The sequence below is a fragment of the Lepidochelys olivacea genome (genome assembly GCF_965140295.1).
Source record: "Lepidochelys olivacea isolate rLepOli2 genome assembly, chromosome: 1".
In the NCBI taxonomy this organism is placed as follows: domain Eukaryota; kingdom Metazoa; phylum Chordata; order Testudines; family Cheloniidae; genus Lepidochelys; species Lepidochelys olivacea.
In genome coordinates, this window is record NC_140411.1 from 130,915,599 (window position 1) to 130,933,619 (window position 18,021).

Sequence of the window (18,021 nt, forward strand, 5' to 3'; positions counted from 1 at the left end):
TAAAGTGCTGAACTGAAATTATGGACTTATAAAAACATTATGTTTGACACTAAAGTTACATTTTATCATACCAATGTCAGTGTTATGGCATGGTCTGGAAGCAGCTGCATTAAGTGAAATAGACATCAGAAGGCTGGGGGCAGTAGAAATGAGAGTTCTTCAAAAGATGACAGGTGTCAAGTGGAAAGACAAATGAAGTTAGAAGGAGAGCAGGATGTGAAACCAGGGGATGGGATTGCTACGATAGAAAAGTGTATGATGGTAGGGACATTGCAGAAGGCAAATAGATAATAGCATACAAAAGCAAATAATGCAAGCACAGCCAAGGTCAGTCTGACATACAGGCCATTCACTGATTAGATGGTGGGACCATTTATGTAGGGATATGACCAGACGGGGCTTGATGGAGGAGCAAGCCAAGGACTGGAACGAATAATGACACGGTCCTGCTCCCCGTGTTGGAAAACATGCTCTGGGATGAAAGAGATAGCAAGATTCACACATTTGTGCTGCTATTCAAAAATAATTTGGAAGAAAAATATTTTATGTACTGTGTCCCTCTGTGATATTTCCAATGATCTGCACTCATTTTTCAGATGGTGCAATGGGAGTTGTAGGTTAACAGTTTCTAAGAGACTCTGTCCTGTAAGAAGTCCAGTGCCATAAGGGTAATATAACAAAACAGAAACCATTATTTCTATTCTGACCACTTAGGTCAAGGGAATATTATTTCTTCCAGGTTTTATTTTATTTTTTATTAAAGCAAGGACACACGAGACATTGTTTCTAATTAACTTGCGTAACAAAGTTCAGCTAAGAAATCCACCAAGCTGTTGTATTGCTTGCTCTCTGACACAATCTGATTAAATCCATAGGAAAAAGTGCAGCTTGGGAAAGATTTTTTTTATTTCAAATAGTTAAACAATTATGCAAAATTATTTACTATTTCTGAATTTTTTCAACTTTTTGAAAAATAAAGAACAACTCGGGCCAGAGTATGGATGAACTCTCCACCCACTACTCAAATCCAGTATTTCACTGCAGGACACTATCACAAATGGAAGAGGAAACAGACACAAAACAAAGCTATTTTTGAAATCATGTGGTAGGTAATAAACTGATCCTGTGTTTCTCTCCACTGCAAGTCAAGCATTTCCCATGAAATACTGTTGAAAGCCTTTTACCAGCAATGGAAGAGTTCAGACACCAGGTAGGCACACCAATCTCCATTGGTGTGACTGGGTAGGTGCTAGATTCCCTTGACTCCCATTGTCAGGGAGAGTTGAAGGAACTCTGCACATCCAGCAGGAATGTATATTTTAATATGGCTAAATGTACGCAGATACATCTGGGAACAAAGAATGAAGGCCATACTTACATGATAGGGGACCTACCCTAGGAAGTTGTGACTATCAAGAAGACTTGACCGTGATAATGGATAATGAGCTGATCACAAGCTCCTAATGAGACACCATAGCTAAAAGGGCTAATGTCATCCTTCAGTGCATAAATGGGAACTTTGAGTAGAAGCAGAGAAGTTATTTTACCTCTGTATTGGGCACTGCTGCAACAATTGCTGGAATACTGTATCCAGATCTTGTACCCACAATTCAAGAAGGATACTGATAAGTCTTCAGAGAAGAACTACAAGAACAATTAAATAGAAAACCTGCCTTATATTGATAGACTTGAGGAGCTCAATTTCTTTAGTTTAACAGAAAGAATGTTAAGGGGTGGCTTGATCAGTTTGTAAGCACCTACAGGGGAAACATACATTTGATAAGGGGCTCTTCAGTCTAGCAGAAAAGGTGTAATATGATTCAATAGCTGGAAGTTGAAGCTAGACAAATTCAGATTGGAAATAAGGGATAAATGTTTACCATTGCAGTTAATCAAACACGGGACCAATTTCCCAAGGCTGATGGTGGATTCTCTATCACTTGCAATATTTAAAATCAGTACTAGATCTTTTTTTCTAAGATCTGCTCTATGAACTATTTTGGGGAAGTTCTATGGCCTGTGTTATATAGGAGGTCAGACTAGATTATACAATTGTTTCTTCTGGCCTTGGAATCTATGAATTTATGTTCCTTGCAGGATTGAGGCCCATATGTGGAGCACTTCTTTTCCTTAGAAAGATCAGTTCCAAGATTATGAACACAGCACCTTAGAGATCCATAGTTTAAGTCCCAAGTGTGTAAATCAAATAATGGTTGTTTCCTCAACCTCCTTTATCCTGCTCTGCAGCTTTATATGAAGGTCAACCATTTATTAATGTCTATATCGCTTTCTCTTTCATCAAATATTTGGGGTGAAATCCTGGCTCCACTGAAGTCAAGGGGAGTTTTGCCACTGACATCAATGGGGCCAGCATTTCACCTTAAATATTTATGCATTTCTAATTTATTTTTAAGTGATTGTATGACCTTTTTAGTTATTTACAGTACAGCGTGTTTTTTATGCAGCTTTAGGTTACCAGTCACATGGATATTAAAAAAAGAGTAATGATCAAGTCACCTCATGAATATAGTCAGTTCATTAACTTTAACTGGGTTAACTGCTAGTAATCTGGTTGCCCTAATCCTGTTAATGTGGCACAAAGCAAAGGGTAATAAGTATCAAGATAAAACAAATTCTATTAATGAGATAAAATAGAAAAATTTACCAGTCAACTACCAGTAATTCTTAAGTGTGTGATATTCTAAACAAACAAAAGCTCTCAATCATGCTTGCAGTTTTTTCCATTGCTTCTCATGGTCTCAGATTCCAAGCTTGAGTGATGTCTGGAGTTATTGTGTGCACGTTTTGTTTTTTTAATGTTGGCCTGCATGGATTTGTGCAGATGGTGAATGACAGGTGTGTGCTGCACTGAGGGGCTGTGTGTGTTCAGGGTTGTGTGTGCTAGTTGTGCTGGGAGTTTTGTGTTGATTGGTAACAAATCTGTCACACCCACACAAATCTGCCTGAAGCATCAGGTGATCAGTCCAAGGCCACAGGATTGTTAAGGGAGATAACAGAACACACCAAGGCTTTAAATTTTAAGGTTTTATTGATAAAATAATAAAATTACAGCAGAGAGTGCTAGAAATGCTTCCACATCACTTAAAAGAAGCAAGAAAGCATTAGTGCCCCAAGCCCTGATCAGCTTCCATACTCACATACGCCCGACCCAAAGGTGGTCAAGCCTGGGTGTAACATAAGAGGGGGGAAGGGTGGATGGGAGTGCTGTCCTGGGCCCAGATCATCTGAGGATCCACTCTGATTCCAAGTTGCTCCAGCTCTCAGGAGGGATTTAAGTCCTGGGCTCCTTGTAGGGGCGGGGGGAGGTGCTTTGTTCAGGGACCTCCACTCCTGGTGCCCTTTGTGCCAGTCCAAACCGGCTTTTCATGGTGTTTTTCGGGTTTTTTTTAAACACCTCGGCTCCAGGGACACAAGGCTGGGCTCCAGGGCCGCAAGGCTCAGCTCCCCCATCTTGCTGTCTTGCCAGTGTTTTTAATCTCTGCAGTCTTAGATCATGTTTTCTTCTCTGTTGGCCTCACTGCCTTGCAGGTCTGTGCAGCTGGGTTCTTCTTTCTCACTGCTGCTCGGGCACATTCACGCCCCCATCTTTCTCGGCTGTCAGCCAAGTCTTGGCGGTGAGCAGCGTCCTTGGGCTGGGGCCAGCGTCTTATCATCGGACTGAGCTTGCTAGCTGCAGTGTGAGTTAACCCGTTCTCTGCTCTTTTTCTTCTTCCCCCTTTGGCCTCTTGCAGCCTGCAAAAAAATCTTTCACTCTTCATTCACACCTTTAGCCCTCTCCAAAATGCTTTGCAATACTTGCAACAGCATTAGCAACATGCAGTGCTAATTTGCCTTACCCAGGAAAACCCCTAAGGTTGTAACATGAGTGGCAGTTGTGTGCAAGGGGGCAGCTGTTGGGCCAAGCAATCCACTGTGTAGCCTCTTGCACACATCCAATGAAATTGTTACATGAAAGTTAGCTATAGAGTAACAGTGGCTATGGGTTGAGTTACCTCTGAGTCAGAGTTAAGGCCAGAAGGGACAACTGCAGGTGTCCCAACTTTTTCTTAAAAATGGGCAAATTGTCTTTTAGAATTTTAGAATCTTAGAATATAAGGGTTGGAAGGGACCTCAGGAGGTCATCTAGTCCAACCCCCTGCTCAAAACAGGACTGATCCCTGACTAAATCATCCCAGCCAGGGCTTTGTCAAGCCTGACCTTAAACTTCTAGGGAAGGAGATTCCACCACCTCCATAGGTAATGCATTCCAGTGTTTCACCACCCTCCTAGTGCAAGTTTTTTCCTAATATCCAACCTAAATCTCCCCCCCACTGCAACTTGAGACCATTACTTCTTGTTCTGTCATCTGCTACCACTGAGAACAGTTTAGAGCCATCCTCTTTGGAACCTCCTTTCAGGTAGTTGAAAACAGCTATCAAATCCCCCCTCATTCTTCTCTTCTGAAGACTAAACATCCCCAGTTCCCTCAGCCTCTCCTCATAAGTCATGTGTTCCAGTCCCCTAATCATTTTTGTTGCCCTCCGCTGGACACTTTCCAATTTTTCCACATCCTTCTTGTAGTGTGGGGCCCAAAACTGGACACAGTACTCCAGATGAGGCCTCACCAATGTCGAATAGAGGGGAATGATCACATCTCTCAATCTGCTGGCAATCCCCCTACTTATACAGCCCAAAATGCCATTGGCCATCTTGGCAACAAGGGCACACTGACTCATATCCAACTTCTCATCCACTGTAACCCCTAGGTCCTTTTCTGCAGAACTGCTGGCGAGCCACTCGGTCCCTAGTCTGTAGCGGTGCATTGGATTCTTCCGTCCTAAGTGCAGGACTCTGCACTTGTCATTGTTGAACCTCATCAGATTTCTTTTGGCCCAATCATTTAATTTGTCTAGGTCCCTCTGTATCCTATCCCTACCCTCCAGCGTATCTACCACTCCTCCCGGTTTAGTGCCCTCTGCAAACTTGCTGAGGGTGCAATCCACACCATTCTCCAGATCATTTATGAAGATATTGAGCAAAACTGGCCCCAGGACTGAACCTTGGGGCACTCTGCTTGATACTGGCTGCCAACTAGACATTGAGCCATTGATCACTACCCATTGAGCCTGACAATCTAGCCAATTTTCTATCCACCTTATAGTCCATTCATCTAGCCCATACATCTTTAACTTGCTGGCAAGAATACTGTGGGAGACAGTGTCAAAAGCTTTGATAAAGTCAAGGAACAACACGTCCACTGCTTTCCCTTCATCCACAGAGCCAGTTACCTTGTCATAGAAGGCAATTAGATTAGTCAGGCATGACTTGCCCTTGGTGAATCCATGCTGACTGTTCCTGATCACTTTCCTCTCCTCTAAGAGCTTCAGAATTGATTCCTTGAGGACCTGCTCCATGATTTTTCCAGGGACTGAGGTGAGGCTGACTGGCCTGTAGTTCCCAGGATCCTCCTTCCCTTTTTTAAAGATGGGCACTACATTATCTTTTTTCCAGTGATCTGGGACCTCCCCCGATCGCCATGAGTTTAATGATAATGGCCAATGGCTCTGCAATCACATCCGCAAACTCCTTTAGCACTCTTGGATGCAATGCATCCGGCCCCATGGACTTGTGCTCGTCCAGCTTTTCTAAATAGTCCTGAACCACTTTTTTCTCCACAGAGGGCTGGTCACCTTCTCCCCATGCTGTGCTGCCCCGTGCAGTAGTCTGGGAGCTGACCTTGTTCGTGAAGACAGAGGCAAAAAAGCACTGAGTACATTAGCTTTTTCCACATCCTCTGTCACTAGGTTGCCTCCCTCATTCAGTAAGGGATCCACACTTTCCTTGACTGACTTCTTGTTGCTAACATACCTGAAGAAACCCTTCTTGTTACTCTTAACATCTTTTGCTAGCTGCAACTCCAGGTGTGATTTGGCCTTCCTGATTTCACTCCTGCAAGCCCGAGCAATATTTTTGTACTCATCCCTGGTCATTTGTCCAATCTTCTACTTCTTGTAAGCTTTTTTGTATTTAAGAGCAGCAAGGATTTCACTGTTAAGCCAAGCTGGTCGCCTGCCATATTTACTATTCTTTCTACACATCGGGATGGTTTGTCACTGTAACCCTGTCAAGGTTCCTCCCCCACTCTGACCTCTAGGGTACAGATGTGGGGACCTGCATGAAAAACCTCCTAAGCTTATCTTTACCAGCTTAGGTCAAAAACTTCCCCAAGGTACAAAATATTAAAACATGGACGATGTTTTAAGTGTAACGAGCTGGGGCATGTAAAGGCCAACTGCCCCAAGAACCCCAACAGATTACAGTTCATTGCACCGGAATCACACCAGAGGTCCACAGGCCCAGATACCTCCCAGATACCCTTGGAGCGGAGGGAAACTGTGAGTGTGGGCGGGAAGAAGGTCACCGCGTGGAGGGACACTGGAGCACAAGTGTCAGCTATCCATGCTTCCTTAGTGGACCCCAATTTAATCAACCCAGAGATCCAAGTGACTATTCAACCCTTCAAGTCCAACTCTTTCAAATTGCCTACAGCTAAGTTGCCTGTCCAGTACAAGGGCTGGTCAGGAATGTGGACTTTTGCAGTCTATGATGATTATCCCATCCCCATGCTGTTGGGGGAAGACTTGGCCAAGCATGTGAAGCAGGCCAAGAGGGCGGGAACGGTCACCCGCAGCCAGGCTAAACAAGCCGTGAGGCCTAGCTCTGTTCCGGAAACTTCTATCAGGGCCCGGTCAGAGGTGATGGACCCAGACCCCAGGCCAATGTCTGCAACAGCAGTAGTGGATCCAGTCCCAGAGACCCAGACGGAACCAGTCCCAGAACCGGAACCAGCCGAACAACCAACACCAGACCCCGTGTCAGCACTGAATCCAATACTTGCAACCTCAACACCAGAGGGCCCCACTGAACCTGAACTGGCAGCAGCCGATAACCCTACCCAAGAGGCTCAGCCGGAGCCTGAAGCCCAACATAGTGCACCAGCGGAGAGCGGTTCACAGTCAACAGAAACAGCTCCATCCTCTATATCGCTTCCAGAGGGACCAAGCCTAGGTCCCCAATCCAATGGGGAACTGATGTCTCCAGCATCAAGGGAACAGTTCCAGACCGAACAGGAAGCAGATGAAAGCCTCCAGAGAGCTTGGACGGTGGCACGGAGCAACCCACCGCCTCTCAGCTCTTCTACTTGATCCAGGATTGTTGTAGAAAGAGGACTTTTATACAAGGAAACTCTTTCTGGTGGACACCAGGAAGACTGGCATCCTCAGAGACAGTTGGTAGTTCCAACTAAATACCGGGCCAAGCTCTTGAGCTTAGCCCACGATCACCCTAGTGGCCATGCTGGGGTGAACAGGACCAAAGACCGTTTGGGGGGGTCATTCCACTGGGAGGGAATGGGCAAGGATGTTTCTACCTATGTCCAGTCTTGTGAGGTGTGCCAAAGAGTGGGAAAACCCCAAGACCAGGTCAAAGCCCCTCTCCAGCCACTCCCCATCATTGAAGTTCCATTTCAGCGAGTAGCTGTGGATATTCTGGGTCCTTTTCCGAAAGACACCCAGAGGAAAGCAGTACATACTGACTTTCATGGATTTTGCCACCCGATGGCCGGAAGCAGTAGCTCTAAGCAACACCAGGGCTAAAAGTGTGTGCCAGGCACTAGCAGACATTTTTGCCAGGGTAGGTTGGCCCTCCGACATCCTCACAGATGCAGGGACTAATTTCCTGGCAGGAACTATGAAAAACCTTTCGGAAGCTCATGGGGTAAATCACTTGGTTGCCACTCCTTACCATCATCAAACAAATGGCATGGTGGAGAAGTTTAATGGAACTTTGGGGGCCATGATACGTAAATTCGTAAATGAGCACTCCAATGATTGGGACCTAGTGTTGCAGCAGTTGCTCTTTGCATACAGAGCTGTACCACATCCCAGTTTAGGGTTTTCCCCATTTGAACTTGTATATGGCCGTGAGGTTAAGGGGCCATTGCAGTTGGTGAAGCAGCAATGGGAGGGATTTACACCTTCTCCAGGAAATAATATTCTGGACTTTGTAACCAACCTACAAAACACCCTCTGAACCTCTTTAGCCCTTGCTAAAGAAAACTTACAGGATGCTCAAAAAGAGCAAAAAGCCTGGTATGATAAACATGCCAGAGAGCGTTCCTTCAAAGTAGGGGACCAGGTCATGGTCTTAAAGGTGCTCCAGGCCCATAAAATGGAAGCATCGTGGGAAGTGCCATTCATGGTCCAGGAGCGCCTGGGAGCTGTTAATTATCTCATAGCATTCCCCACCTCCAACCGAAAGCCTAAGGTGTACCATATTAATTCTCTAAAGCCCTTTTATTCCAGAGAATTAAAGGTTTGTCAGTTTACAGCCCAGGGAGGAGACGACGCTGAGTGGCCTGAAGGTGTTTACTACGAAGGGAAATGTGCTGGTGGTGTGGAAGAGGTGAACCTCTCCACGACCCTTGGGCGTATGCAGCGACAGCAGATCCAGGAGCTGTGCACTAGCTACGCGCCAACGTTCTCAGCCACCCCAGGACTGACTGAACGGGCATACCACTCCATTGACACAGGTAATGCTCACCCAATTAGGGTCCACCCTTACCGGGTGTCTCCTCAAGCTAAAACTGCTATAGAACGGGAGAGCCAGGATATGTTACAGATGGGTGTAATCCGCCCCTCTGAAAGTGCATGGGCATCTCCAGTGGTTCTAGTTCCCAAACCAGATGGGGAAATACGTTTTTGCGTGGACTACCGTAAGCTAAATGCTGTAACTTGCCCAGACAACTATCCAATGCCACGCACAGATGAACTATTAGAGAAACTGGGACGGGCCCAGTTCATCTCTACCTTGGACTTAACCAAGGGGTACTGGCAGGTACTGCTAGATGAATCTGCCAAGGAAAGGTCAGCCTTCATCACACATCTCGGGCTGTATGAATTTAATGTACTCCCTTTCAGGCTGCGGAATGCACCCGCCACTTTCCAAAGACTTGTAGATGGTCTCCTAGCGGGATTAGGAGAATATGCAGTCGCCTACCTTGACAACGTGGCCATATTTTCGGATTCCTGGGCAGACCACCTGGAACATCTACAAAAAGTCCTTGAGCGCATAAGGGAGGCAGGACTAACTGTTAAGGCTAAGAAGTGTCAAATAGGCCTAAACAGAGTGACTTACCTTGGACACCAGGTGGGTCAAGGAACTATCAGCCCCCTACAGGCCAAAGTGGATGCTATCCAAAAGTGGCCTGTCCCAAAGTCAAAGAAACAGGTTCAATCCTTCTTAGGCTTGGCCGGTTATTACAGACGATTTGTACCGCACTACAGCCAAATCGCTGCCCCACTGACAGACCTAACCAAAAAGAAACAGCCAAATGCTGTTCAGTGGACCGGAAATGGTCACTGGGGCGAGGAGGGTTGCTGGAGAACTGGGTGGTGGGACAATAAGGGGTCTGGAGGGTTCTTTGGGAGGTAGGTGGGGCTTTGGGCGGCCCCCGGTAATAGGGTGTGGTCTGGGGTGGTCCCTTCTGGTCTCCGCTCCAACTGCGACCAGTTTTCTTCTTCTCTGCCACCTCCACCCATCTGGCTCCAATCTCTCCTGCCTCGATTACAGTTTTGGGTTTCCCATCTAGGATGTATCTTTCTATTTCCTCAGGAACACCCTCTAAGAATTGTTCCATTTGCATTAGGAAGGGCAAATTTACTGGAGAGTCAACACTTGCTCCTGATATCCAGGCATCCCAATGTTTTACAATGTGGTAGGCATGTCGGGTAAATGACATGTCTGGTTTCCACCTTAGGGCTCTGAACCTCTGACGAGACTGCTCGGGTGTTATCGCCATTCTGACTCTCGCCTTGGATTTAAACAGTTCATACTTGTTCATGTGTTCTTTAGGCATTTCAGCTGCCACCTCAGCTAAGGGTCCACTGAGCTGCGGCCTCAGCTCTACCATGTATTGGTCAGTAGAGATGTTGTACCCAAGGCAGGCCCTTTCGAAGTTTTCTGGGAAGGCCTCAGTATCATCGCCTGCCTTGTAGGTGGGGAACTTTCTGGGATGGGAAGTGGTACCTGGAGAAGGATTACTAGGGTTTGTTGGGATATTCTGCTGAGCCTTTATCTTCTCCATCTCCTCCACATACTTCCTCTCTTTTTCCTCCAGTTCTTTGTCCCTTGCTTCCATAGCTCTCCTGTGAGCAGCCGCTTGGTGGTGTTCTGCCTCCCTTTCTTGTTCCTTCTTCAGCCGCATGAGTTCTGTCTTTCATGTTCCCTTTGTCTTTCCTCAGCCTGAAATTTGGCTAATTCGAGCTGTAGTCGAGCCGCGGATTTTGCCATTCTAACCTCTCTGTTTTTACTAACTTTACACCCGAGGTTTAGAAATAAACAAACACAACTTGGCTGTAAAATTTTGCTGTGCTGGAATAGAATACCTATTCTCTGATAGTGATTGTCAGCCTACAGAAAAAGACAATTCCCTTGTCTCTGCTCTGGGCCCAAATTAAAGTAAAAAACCTCCAACTACTTGGAAACCTGCTTACCCAGCCCAAAGGAAAAAAAAATTCCTTTTCAAACCTGTGCTCTTTGTAAAACAAAAAAAAAATCAAAATCCTAAAAAAAAAAAAGAACCCTGCCACTTTTGTCTCCAGGCAAATGGGTAGAGCACACCCCCCCCCCCCCCATTTACTTTTAGGAAGAAAAGAAAAAAAAAACTCTGGGTTGGAAGACTGTGAATTTCCCTGCAGGAGTTAAGTACCCTGCCTCCAGGCAAGAAAACCTGCAATTCACAAGATAATCCCCTTTTGTCTCTGCTTGGCCACAAAACAGAGAGAAACCAAGCTGCTTTCAGTTTCAAAGCTGCTTTCTGGACTTCCTAAAAATTCCTTTTTAAAATCTGTATTTCTAGTTCAAAAAATCTCAACTGGATCTCAAAATGATTTCAGGTTAATCCCACCACTGTGCGACCATGTCAAGGTTCCTCCCCCACTCTGAACTCTAGGGTACAGATGTGGGGACCTGCATGAAAAACCTCCTAAGCTTATCTTTACCAGCTTAGGTCAAAACTTCCCCAAGGTACAAAATATTACACCCATTATCCTTGGACTGGCTGCTACCACCACCAAACTAATACTGGTTACTGGGGAAGAGCTGTTTGGACGCATCCTTCCCCCCAAAATACTTCCCAAAACCTTGCACCCCACTTCCTGGACAAGGTTTGGTAAAAAGCCTCACCAATTTGCCTAGGTGACTATAGACCCAGACCCTTGGATCTTAAGAACAATGAACAATCCTCCCAACACTTGCACCCCCCCCTTTCCTGGGAAATGTTGGAATAAAAGCCTCACCAATTTGCATAGGTGACCACAGACCCAAACCCTTGGATCTGAGAACAATGAAAAGGCATTCAGTTTTCTTACAAGAAGACTTTTAATAAAAAATAGAAGTAAATAGAAATAAAGAAATCCCCCCTGTAAAATCAGGATGGTAGATATCTTACAGGGTAATTCGATTCAAAAACCTAGAGAACCCCTCTAGGCAAAACCTTAAGTTATAAAAAAGATACACAGACAGAAATAGTTATTCTATTCAGCACAATTCTTTTCTCAGCCATTTAAAGAAATCATAATCTAACACATACCTAGCTAGATTACTTACTAAAAGTTCTAAGGCTCCATTCCTGGTCTATCCCTGGCAGGAACCAGCATATAGACAGACACAGACCCTTTGTTTCTCTCCCTCCTCCCAGCTTTTGAAAGTATCTTGTCTCCTCATTGGTCATTTTGGTCAGGTGCCAGCGAGGTTACCTTTAGCTTCTTAACCCTTTACAGGTGAGAGGAGCTTTCCCCTGGCCAGGAGGGATTTCAAAGGGGTTTACCCTTCCCTTTATATTTATGACAAACCCCCAACCCTAGGACAGTGCATCCCATGCCTTCCAATCGGCGGAGTCTCCTTCTGCTCCCTTCCCTCAGACGTATCATCTGGTCCACTCTCCGCATTAGTACCTGTGGAAACGGTTACTTACCTGTATCTGCCCTGCTGGTACATGGACGTTCCCCTTTTTAGCTCTGGAGGTCACATGATGCCAAATTTCTTCACCATCCTTCTGTCCCCGATGTGCAGCCTGCTCTGAATCTTCAGAACCTTGTGCCCATAGAAGCCTTTCGTGACATCCATCCAGGAAATCTTCAGTTTCTCTTATGCAACGCAAGGTCGATACCTGTTGCTCCAGACTTTGAACCTTCTCTTCCACTATGGAGACCAGCTTGCACTTTGTACAGACAAAGTCGCATCTGTCCTGTGGAAGAAAGACAAACATAGCACATCCAGTGCAGGTCACAACAGCTGAACCCCCCCCATCCGTATTACCTTCCTTCTACGAGCTTCCTCAGGAGTTGTAGTAATTACTCAGAGAATCCGGCAAGATGTAAGCCTCAGTGGGCTCTCCCCAGGCAAACTCCCAGGCAAACTCTTTTTGTTCGCTGCTCAGCTGGTTCGCAACTGACTGGCTTTTTATGCAGTCAGGCCCACTTCAAGCTCACCTGGAACAAAGCACACCCAGTTCCCACCCTTTTCAAACAACCAATCAAACACACAGCACACAGTCACACTGTCCTCACAACAAACACTCAGATACTCACCGACACAGCCTCCTTAATGCAGCCCTTAGCGTACTTCCTCTCAGGCAGATCCCAGGCAAACTCCTTTTGTTAGCTGCTCTGCTGTTCGCTGCTTTATTTTCTGTCTCCTCCCTATCCGTACTGGCAGGGTCTTCTGCTGGCTGGATTCCTGCTCGCCAGACTCCCACCCACCACGGGTGAGTGGGGGGATCCAGTGGCAGACAATGGGGGTGGGTGTGCAAGGCTGCTGGCGTTTCTGGCCAGCACTGGCTGCACGCTGCAGTGGCTGAGTGTGGGCAGGCGGCAACCGGTTATATGTAGCCTCTGCTGCCCCCATTGGCTCTTTACATGCTCCTTGCTGTCTTCTCCCTGATTTTTCCCCTTTATACACCCCAGCCTCGTTGCTCCTCCATATCCCCACAGTGGGGCACATCCCCCTCAGTGCTGTGCAGAGAACCAGCCCCTGGTTGGAGCACTCAGCTCACAAACAGCCTGGCCAGAAGGCTCCTTCCTTCCCCCATTGCCTCTGGCTGGGCTGGTGCCCTGGGAAAGCCCAAGACCATCCAGCCCAGAGTGCTGGCCAGGAGGAGCTGAGGCAGCCTCTCAGTCCCTCAGCTAAGCTCTAGAGTCATGGGGGAGGGGGAAGTGATTTCCAGCCTGTTCGCACCCTGACCCTGCAAGCTCCACAGCAGCCCTGTGCCCCCCTCCTGCCTGGTCTTGCCCCCAGGGAGGATCACCCCCTAGGCACCCTCCCTTACTGATCCATGTCTGGCAGGGTTCCCTGAATCCCCGCCATGAGGTTCCCTGGGCCCTGGTGCACAGTGCATTGTCAAGGCTTAACCCCTTCCTGCCCATGCTGTAGCCAGGGAACAGGAGGCAGCTGGGTTATGTCAGTGGCCAGCAGCAGCCTGGAGATGTTAGCTAACTTTCAACACTGTGCAGGCAGGAAGGAATAAGCTGCTTCCACCCACGGGGAATAGATAAGCTCAGCACAGGCCAGGCCATCCCTTCTCTTTCCTCTTTTCCCGCAGCTGGAGGCAGCTCCCATCCCTTCCCTCCTACATAGTGCCAAAAGGCTGCTGTTGGCCACATTGCAGTGTGAACCCTGACAGAAATCTGGTGGGGGGGCATGTGATCTTGTGTGCATCCCCCATGTAGTCCCTCAGGAAGACACGGTACCAGGAGAGGCAGGTCCATGCTGAGCACCCAGCCAGGCATGGAGGTTGGAGGGCACTGGACAATGAGGGTCAGGTCAGTCAGTCACCCCCCCTCTCCTGTGTGTGAGAGAGGAGTACAGGAGTGTGTGTCACCTCTCCCCATGTGAACCCTAAAGCCTTAAAGATAAGGGAAAGAAAACAAATCCAACTATGAAGTATTTATTTTTAACAGGGGCTCAGTTAACTTGATAATTTGGACATTTATACTGCATAGTTCTGATTGCCGTTGAACTCACTTGAATGAGTAATTTTGAGTAACAGGTAACAGGTGTCCCGTGTTCAGCATAAGGAAATATGGTCACCCTAATCCAGTCTGACCTTGTGCACATCACAGGCTACCAACACCACCTGGTACCCATAAACTAACCCAAGAACCAAAACTAAACCACAGTCCTACAGCCCACAGGAGACTAGACAATTCTCTCCCTATGGCACATAATAGGATGGATTGAGGTGCACCAGTGCCTGAAGCCTCTGCAATGGCTGGGAAATGATTAAATGAAATATACCGGGGGGCAAGTAACACACACATTGTAGTGGAAGGGGAAAATAAGTCACTGCCAAAGTGATTTGGGGGAAAATTCCTTCCCAAACCCACATATAGTGATTTGTTAGGCCCTGAGCATGTGAGCAAGTATCAGGCAGCCAGCCACAATGGTCAAGAACTCTTGGCATGATGTAGATGCTGTGGCAGAGCTCTGACCTTGTCCCCATGGGTCCCATGCTTCTAGGCAGTTTATGCTAGCCTCAGAGGCTCACTGCAACCCTCCACATAGCCCTTCTCTCTCTGGGCCAGGGAACAGTTTACTGAGCCCTTTTCATCATAAGCCATCAAGGAGGTTGATGAGAGACTGTTGTCCCTAGGGGCTTATTTCAGAAAAGTTTAGTCTCCTGTCCTGACAGGGGCCTGTTTTTCACCTCCCAGGAGGTGTTTTTGTAGTGGTGGGTTGGGGGGAACCCGGGCCCGCCTTCTACCCCAGGTTCCGGCCCAGCGACCCTAATGGTAGCAGCTGTTGGCAGCTGACCTTTCACTGCCAGAATTGCTACATTTCCCTAGGCCACTTCCCCACAGCTCTCCCGCTTCTCTCTTCTTCACCCTTACCTTAGGGCTCCCTTACTGATGGCTTGAGGGTGTCTTCATTAACCAGCCCTTCAGCCACACTTCCTCTCCTCTGGCTCCCGGCTCTCCTCTGCCTGACTGGAGTGAGTCCTTTTATAGTATCAGAAGGGCCTTAATTAGTTAGGTGTTCACTTACCTTGATGGCCTCACCTGACTCTTTGCAGGCTAATTGAAGTCAGGTGCTCTCATTAGCCTGGAGCAGCCCCTTCTCTGGTCAGTCAGGGAACAGAAAACTGCTTATCCAGGGGCCAGTATATCTGCTTCAAAAACTACTTTGTTTGATTTGTATACATGATTTATCCTAGAATGTGAGTTTATCTCATATGACAGGGATCTGTAAATCGTGGTTATTCAAGCCATATATAAGCAAATAAAAAAATTCCTCTAGCTTATAGAAACTTTTTAATTTTAAGAATAACTGAAATGTACTATCAATTAAATTGAACTGTGCACCAACATTGGGTGGACCAGTATTACAGTAGGTGACAGTCTTAGAATGTTAGCCATAGTCCTTTAATTCAAAAGGTCACTTTTTTCACCTTTGCCCTTGTGAAGTGAAGCAGGGTCAGAGATCCAAAGACTGGCCAATGGCATTTTCAAGCAATAAAATAGCAAGTGATGTCAGTCTCTCATTGGCCATTGATCAAAGATATATGTTTTAATGAGCCCTGAGCTTTTAAAACGTGTGCACACCATTCATGAATGTGACCAGCAATGTGAACAGCCACACATTAGCAAAAGTATCCTTCAGCTCTGCATCATGAATGAATTGGAGAACATGGAGTGGCAAGTGCTTCCTGTGTGACAAAATATGATGGATGTTATCCAATTCAACATAGAGGTCCTTGTCATTGACATCTAAATATTCCCTGTGTCAGCATCCAGTGAAAATCTGTACAATTGTTCAAGAGTATTTTCCTATCCACTGGAAGCTTACTACAGTCATACAAAAAAACCCAGGTCTTTTCATGGTGCTTCATTTGTCTAAACCTTTCTTCAAGGGACATTTGAGCTGTGTCAACGAGAGAGCAAAAAAACTCCATCTTTAATTTTTCTTCTGAGCTTCCCATCACCTCATCTCTGCCTTCATAACCAAATGGTCTCTTCTTACAATGAATGAGTTTCCTTGAAGCCAGGCTCAACTCCTAAGTTTTTTTCCCATTTTTTTGGCAGCAGCAATGACACCTTCAAATCCATTGTCTCTGTAGGCCACAATGAAATCAAGGCAGCTTCTCATCAAAGTAGTAGTGGTCGCGATGTCCATCAACTGAGTTTGTAATGTGGTGTTTACAAGGTTTACTTGGAACAGGATATTGTGACATACCACAATTGAGACCAGAAATTTGAAGTTAGTGATCTGGTTTGCCAGGCTTTGTGCCTCATGTCAGATTCCAGCCTCCGCTTTACTCAACTGTACCAGTTCCATCAGGACATCATAAACCTCAGTCACTTGGTAACTCACTGGCCTGATGTCAATGCGGCTCTTCCAGTGAATGTCACTTTGCAGCTTTACCATCAGATTTGTAACATTGTCTATGAGGATCTTGCATTTGATGATTGATGCTGAAAACAGGACGTATATAATTTGCAATGCTCCGAAAAGAGATACTGAATCTAAAGATGATGGTACTGGGTCTGACACAACCAAGGTGATGGAATGACAGCCACAAGGCATGAAGAAAGCTCTTGGATTCAGTGCAAGGATCCTTGCCTGGACACAACTTTCTTCCCTTCATGTTGTCATTGTGTGGGCTGCGGCAGTCCTGAAGCTTTATTTTTCATTGAAAACATTCATCAACAGTTCTGTTAGGCCTTTTCCAGTAGTCATTCACAGAACGGAAACAGATTTACTTTATTTGGATACAGCCATTCCCATCATCAACAAATCTTACCATAAACAGCATAATTTCACTGTAACTAATATTGGAAGTGTAGTTCATTATTAGGGGTGTAGTACTTCATTTTGCTGAGCTGAATCAATGTTATCAAGCACCTTCCTTGCCATAAGGTCAATGAATTTGTTTTGAATTGTTTTGCTGCTGTAATGGTCCATGGCTTCTTTACAAACTACTCAACGTAGATAGATCCTCACTGATGACATCATCATGTTTTCCAAGGAACTCTGCCAAACCAAGGAAATTATTGTTATGTTCCGTGAACAACTTATCTGATGAGCCCTGGAAAGCCAAATTATTCTTTTCAAGGAAGAGGGTAATTGAGATCAGATATTCAAGTACATTCCTCCAGTGCTGGGTTTCTGCATTAATAATGCACTGGTTTTCTGGGTCTGTGCATTTATTCAGCTTGAACTTGGACTCCACCTCCATCCATTTGGAGTAGGCCATAAGATGGCCAAGCAACTTTTCATGTTGCTTCAGAGCATCAGCTAAATTATGCCAGTAATTGTATCCAGAAAGCGCAAGCAACAATTTGGCAATTCTTATCACGTATTTGGCAACAAAACCAGAATACTTTGTTTAGTTTTGAGTAAGCTAGCCAATGGTGATTCAGTTTCTCTCCATTCTTGAGCACTCTTTTGCAGTGCAACTTTGAGAAGGGTTGCTTCTGTTCATTTACTGGAAACGTCATCTTTGATTTTGCCCAGCCCATTCAAAATTGTATGATCAATATTGGTAGAGTTTAGAATCACCAGCCATAAAGCAAGATCTGATGGCACACCACGAATCAATTTTTTCTCACTACTGTTTTTGTCATCATGCAAGGTTGATTCTCCTTTTATCATTTCTCTCCTTTTCATGTGAGCCACATTCTTCATCATCAATCTTTTATGCTGCCAGGAAAACTAGAGTCTCCATCACTTTCCTCACATTTCTATTCCTTACCTTCAGGAAAATCTGCTAATTACTTAGTAATAGGATTTCTATCACTTATGCTTCTCTCCTCGGTTTCTTCCATACTGGGACTATCACTATGTAAGGCAGAGGTTCTCAATCTGTACTGCATGCCCCAAGCAGGGCATCAAAGAATGTTTGAGGGACAGAGTTGGGGTCTAGGTCAGCCTCCATGAGAGGCGGGGAGGGAGCACCACACTGCT

The 18,021-nt window shown here is 45.9% G+C and overlaps 1 long non-coding RNA gene across 1 annotated transcript; it reads right to left on the minus strand.

The window, feature by feature from the left end:
- Positions 1-3,112: 3,112 nt before the first annotated feature.
- On the minus strand, positions 3,113-12,753 carry LOC311515122. Its single transcript, XR_014710052.1, has 3 exons — positions 12,651-12,753; positions 12,035-12,307; positions 3,113-3,753 (listed from the first exon to the last, which is right to left on the minus strand). It is a non-coding gene; the product is annotated as an uncharacterized lncRNA (long non-coding RNA).
- Between the last annotated feature and the right edge of the window lie 5,268 nt (positions 12,754-18,021).